General features: G+C 39.5%; 1 long non-coding RNA gene across 1 annotated transcript; it reads left to right on the top strand.

The window, feature by feature from the left end:
• Window positions 1-5: 5 nt before the first annotated feature.
• LOC118493056 lies at window positions 6-2,501 on the top strand. Its single transcript, XR_004894999.1, has 2 exons — window positions 6-1,424; window positions 1,467-2,501. It is a non-coding gene; the product is annotated as an uncharacterized LOC118493056 (long non-coding RNA).
• The last annotated feature ends 3,902 nt before the right edge of the window (window positions 2,502-6,403 follow it).

The raw sequence follows: 6,403 nt of genomic DNA, 5'->3' as shown, positions 1-6,403 counted from the left end.
AACCATTAATGCTACCCGTTATGAACAAAAAGCTAATTCCATGTTTTAGAGCTCCCCGCAGTGTAAAACGCCACCATAAAATCACAACCCACTCTTTGTAGGAAGACTACAGCATAGCTGAATGTCAGCAGAGAGGGCTACCAGGTGTGAATGGGCAGATCATAAAGAATGGCACTTACCAACTACAAACACCACCTTAAAATTACACTACAATCTATGCAGGAATGTCATTCACAAAAAATTACATTCAGTCATCTTTGCATTAATAGCATAGAAATAATGTACATACTTTAAAAAGAAGAAAAACTAAGGGTCTGTCCCAATCCATCTATAAATTCAGGACTCTCTGTTGTTCCAGCAGCACTCTGGCTGGCAGCATTCCGGCTGTCCGACACGCATGCGCAAAAGAGCACACTGGCGTACGGAAGTAAACATGGAGGCTACTAACGTCAGACGCAGCAGGCTGGCTTATGGGAGTAATCATGGAGACCGCAGCGCATAAAGTTAGCTTCACTACTTCCATGTCTACCCTTCACAATAAAAGTCCAACTTAAATTTGCTCAGAGCATTTTCCTAAGAGGCAACTCAATAAAATAGCTCACTACGCTAACGTCATTTTTGCAAACACTAGATATCAAACAAAAAGCCAGTCCAGGTTCTGTAAGTGTACTAACTTATAACACTTAACACATTACCGCTGCCAAAATACCTGTGCTTACTAAATCCATACTTTAATGTTACTTTATAACCATATAAGCCTGTTTTGAGATTAACAGCTCTGCTAAAGTGTTAAATTTGTTAACGATAATAATAACGAGACAAGACAGCACAGCCATCATTAAACGCTGACTGTGGTGATATCAACATGCAATATTGTTGATGAAAAAAGTGAACTAAAATGTAGTGTACAAAATAAAAATTCATTCTAGTTTCATGCCTTTCACCTTTTTTCTCTCTCTCTCTTTCTCTTTCTCTTTCTCTTTCTCTTTCTCTCTCTCGCTCTCGCTCTCTCTTAAGCACACACACACTCACATCGCTGGCGCCAGCTATGTCCGTCTCTGTGTTCGGATGTTCGGTCTGGTTCCGGTGTTTGATTAATGCATATTTTTGTGGATTGGCTCTCATAACAGGCAAGAGTATTTATTATTGTTATTATTATTGAGAGGACTCGGAGTAACTGCAAAACTGCATTTTCAATCATTCAACCAGGGGTTAAAGTGGGTTGGAAACCATCCGAGGAACTACCCTCGGGCACGTTCGATTAAGAAGTAAATGAATCTATTTAGCAGTTCCATACATTAGAGTTTTATTCTGCACTGGTACATGCCATGAATTCATGAATGTGGATAGTTCACACGTCTGTAATAACAGCAGAACATTTAGAGCGCTTAGTTCACATGTCTAATAACAGCAGGACAGTTGAAGTGCTTAGTCCACATGACTGTAATAACAGCAGGACAGTTGAGTGTCTGTTATCTAAACTACTACATTCGGTTTTGAAGTGAGGATAACGTTGGTTTTTCATCAGATAATGATAAGATATATCAGATAAAATAAGTTTCACTAAAATGACCATATTATTAGTTTTGGCGAGACTAAATTAACTGAAATGTTCAATATAATTATTTATTGGAATGAATGATTTGGGGACTACTCACAAATACAGCAGATTTTGATACTGGGATGGACCCTAAAAGTATACTTTGCTCACCGCACACCAGAAAACTGTTGGAGGAAAGACAACACTGGTCAACACTGGAAAACTGGTCTTTGTCTGCGTCAAGTGGGCATTCTTTTTGCATTTAGTTTGCTAGCATGTTACAGTTTAGTCATCCAGTAACATGCTAACAGCAACAAGTGGACATTTTTATCTGTTGGTGGAAGAAGACAGGTCAGGATCACCAAAACCACGTTGTTCTGGACCATGTTGATTGACATCTTTGTATGGATACCGCTTTTAATGGTAAAACCACACCTGAATTTCACCTAACTTCAATAGATGGACATATTCTTAAAGCACAACAGTATTTTAAAATACTGTTTTTGCCAAAACTTCCTCCAGAGAGTCTTTCCAAAAAATAAAAATAAAAAATCACACAATTTTTTTAACTTCAGCTTCATTCCCTGTGCTCAAACTACATTTTTGTCCTACTTTGTGGTTTTAATGTCACGGTGATGAGATTAATTCCAAAAAGACCTTCTGGCACCATTTAAAATTAGAGTTTATATGAATGCATTTTTAAAGACATGTTTTAATATTCAGGGCTGTATTTACAGTAAATGTTACTGAATTTAGTCATAAAAGAATGTTACGCTTTTGTTTTCTGAAGTGCTGAAATTCAGAAAGGATGATCGAACAAATGTCTGACCTGTAATGTGCCCCTTTCATTTATTAGCGTTAGCCCTTATGTCACAAAACAAATTTGGAAATGTTGAGTTGGAAAACCTGCACTGTCAGTAGGAACTGATAACATATAATGTAAAATTTGAATCAAACTTAACATTGTAATGTGCTTGCCTTTATTATTTAAGATGTTGTGATGTTAATGGGTAATTATAATATTTAAGTACCATAACTTTTTTGAAGTAGAAGTCTGAAAATAACCATTTGTTTGATAGTCAGCTTGTTGAGGTTTTATTAATATTATCTCATTACCAGCTGCTGCACATCTGTAAAAAAATTTGAAAGCTTAAAGGCCTATAAAAATGCTATGCATGTAAAGACTTTTAAATGTTTAAAAAAGATGTTCTCATTCAATGTCAAACATTTAGGTTTTGGTCAAATCCAAATCTTTTGAAACAATAATGGTTATTTTAGCACCAGCTGTGATTCACAATGTTTTTAAACCAGTTTTTGTATAAGAATTATTTATACTGTATCATTTGTTTAAATTTGACTTAGTGCCTATTGGAATCACAGTAACTGTATTCCAGTAAATGTGCAAGAATTTGTCTTCTCAACTTTGGACCCTATGGACAGTTGGCTGAGTCCTTGTCGCAGCGGCTGCAGGTTCGGATCCGACCTGCGGCCCTTTGCTGAATGTCATTCCCCCTCTCTCTCCCACTTAATCTGTCCTATAAATAAAGGCAATAAAAGCCAAAATTAAAGTATAAAGCAAATATTTAAAAGTAATTAAAAAGGTAACTTTACAGGTCACTTGGTCTCGCATTCCCAGACCTACCTCCACAGCGCTGCGGAGGAGGGTCTGGCTATACCACACAGCATTCCGCGATGGGAGAAAAACGTGCTCTGGTTTATTGACATTTCTTTAAACCAATCACAATCGTCATGGGCAGCCGCAAAAAAAGCCTCGGGAAGGAATTCATTTTGGTGGAACGTGTACGTTCAAAAGTTATTTTAGTCATGCGAGAGAAAACTCAGATTGGACAGATAGTCTAGCTAGCTGTCTCAATTTACCCTGCAGAGATCTGAGGAGAGTTAACCATACTCCTCATATATCGACCGGAGTTTAAAATTCCATCACAAAGAAAGGGGAAGGAAACGGCCATCAGCGAAAAGACATTCATCCGGTGGAATTTCCTGCGGCACCGGAGAAATCCCGGAAGTGGAACGTTGTGGATATAGACTACAGGTCACTTAACTCCAGCTATATACACAAAACTGTGAAAACTACAGTTGGAAGAAAAGGTGTAAAACTACAGTGGAATATCAGAATTCAAAGGATAGTGAGTATTTTCTTCAATCGATCACCATCTACTTTTTTGAGGCAATAAAATGTATATTCTGTATTGCAATGATGTTTTGAGCGGTCTTTAGGAAGAGTTGAAAGTAATTCTCATGCACACCTCTAGATGGCGATCTAGGATAACATACTACGTACTCTGCTGTCTCCTCAGCACTTGCTTTAAATCAGATTTATTTATTTCCCCTTCAGAAATAAAAGCTTTGTGGTTGACAAAATCTCAACTCATGGTTCACTTGCAGTACTTGCTTTTTGTGGAGCTTTTGACAGTATCACAGACTAGTCCTGCATTTAACCCAATCCAGCCTGATTTACTCCTGTTAAAAATGATCAAGTTAAAGCTCAACCCAAACCTCCTTCACTGGTATAACTCCTTTATTAGAAACAGGGTACAGTTGGTTAAGGTTAAAAATAGACTTTTCTCAGGGGCCAGGGCTGTATTAGCTCACCCGTATTGTACATTGTATACTGCAGATTGTACCACCAGTGTGTCCAACCAGTTTCTTTTGAAATACTCAGATGATTCTGTGTTATTATCCTTGTTAACTGAATGTGAGGACCCCAGACTATCAGGCTAGTGTTGAATGGCTAGTGCAGTAGAATGGTGTGACAACAATGCTCTTATTATCAACACTAAGTGTGTGTACTTTTCTTTTTTTATGCAGAGCTGCTCGGGAATCAGTGTAAACTGATAATAAAGTTTGTATTTTATCCTACAATATAAGTAGCCTGGTCCTACCAGACTTGTACATTTCATTTGGAAAGAGAGTCTGGCCACTCTCTATTGACAAGTGTTAACATCCTTGAAGGCGGGTACTCTGTTGAAGTTTAAAACTATTGGATCTGCCCAGAGCCACTCTGGATCTGCCATAACCAATTGCTAACGTTTGGTCGTGATGTATCGTAGCATCACTAGCGTTCGCCTTAGCCAACTCGTGGGAAGGAGGGCCAAAAACAAAACTCAGCAAAGATTGTTCTTGCTCGGGCTTTAACTTCTGGATATTCGGCAACGTTGCCACAACGGACCTCTAACCGTATACATACTGGGAACTATATTCTCAGAAAGGCGAAGCACTGCTACTTCTGCTACTTGGGCGGAGTGATTTGCTTGCAGCACCTGAGAAGCACCGTGGTGAGGAGCAGAGAGTAGCAGTGCTTTGCCTTTCTGAGAATATAGTTTCCAGTATGTATACAGTTAGAAGATGGCTGTATCTCATGTGACGTTGTTATTTGTACATGCTGTGACTATACAAATCACAACATGTAAATAGGAAAATGTTGGCGTTATTTTGTCCCTTATTGGGAGCAGTAGGCTAGTTGGAGCCGGTTACCACCAGGATCTGTGCTAAGTGAGGCTAGCGGTGGGGGCGCCAGACAGAGTTACAACGTGCACGAAGATGAGAAGGGTATGTATGGACTTATCTAACTCTGGGGGATACGGTGAATAAGCTAAAGTCCCAATAAGTCGCTGTGTTCCTTTAACTCTATCTGTGGATGGCTACCTTAGTCGCTACCTTACCTACAGGCCAGTAGCCTGCATCAATGTTGTGTATATTTAAAAACAAATCACTAATAGGCCGATTCAGCTTTGCTAATATTATGTTGGACTTGTATGTATGTATGTATATTTTCAGACATATTTAAAATTTTGGACAATAGATATGCCATGTAATTCTGATTCCCCATTCCAGGATGGAACCACTTGGCGGCCATCTTACCTGGGTTAAGTTTTAGAATTGCTTTAATTGGAACCAATGGGGAAAGAGACTCATGTTGTCTTTATACTCCTTATATTTTTCTACCAATACATGGTTTTAATTCAAAGTAATGACTGTAAGACAACTGTGCCTGGCTAGAACGAAACAAAAAATAGAGATTTGCAATGTGAGTTTTTGAGCATCCTACTGGCCCTTAAACAGGATAGTCTTGTTCAGTTTGTTCCTCAGACTCAGCCATGTATTTTAAGGTTGTACAGGCTTGTGATGTGGTGTTGCAGCAGAGTAGAATATTTTTCAACAAGCACCTCCATCAAAGTGTAGCCATGATTGTCAATGCCATGTTGGCTTTGAAGGAGGTGCTCTCCAAGGGCAAATATGTCTTGGGAACCCAGCTCTTCCTTAACAGCAAGGAGAACCCTTGATGGATGGCACATCTTTTTCGGAGAGTGAGTATTCATCATCCTCCTGATGGCTTTCTCTGTTGCGGTGATGACTGCGACACATCCGGAGGATGGGATCACCAGCACTCCTCTATTCTTTTTACGTATGAGGCAATATGATTCATCATACTGTGTGGCCTCTGCTGTCGTTAAGGCCTCTCGGCAGGTGTCACTAGACAGAAGAGGGCTCACGCATAGATATAGAACTGTTCTATATCTATGGGCTCACCTTTCTCACAACCCAGCCAGCTATGTATGTTGCACAGCTCTGGATTACCTCTGAAAACTCAGTGGGTAGGTTGGAGTACTCAATGTTGACAACGCTGCTTTTGGGCTGGAATTTGTCACGTCACTGACAGCTGCTACGCTAAGCGATTCCATAGTCTCCAGTGGGAGGGCATTTCCAGTCTGACCTGGGTCAACACCGCAGCGAACCAGGAGCTTTTTAAAAGTGCTCTGGAACTGGTTTGCATTTGGGTTGTTGTTCCATCCTCCTGGGAATACAAAAGATTGTTTGTTTCATAATTTTGCACATAACATT

The sequence above is a fragment of the Sander lucioperca genome, chromosome 14 (assembly GCF_008315115.2).
Source record: "Sander lucioperca isolate FBNREF2018 chromosome 14, SLUC_FBN_1.2, whole genome shotgun sequence".
In the NCBI taxonomy this organism is placed as follows: Eukaryota; Metazoa; Chordata; class Actinopteri; order Perciformes; family Percidae; genus Sander; species Sander lucioperca.
This window is presented reverse-complemented; position numbering and strand designations above follow the sequence as displayed.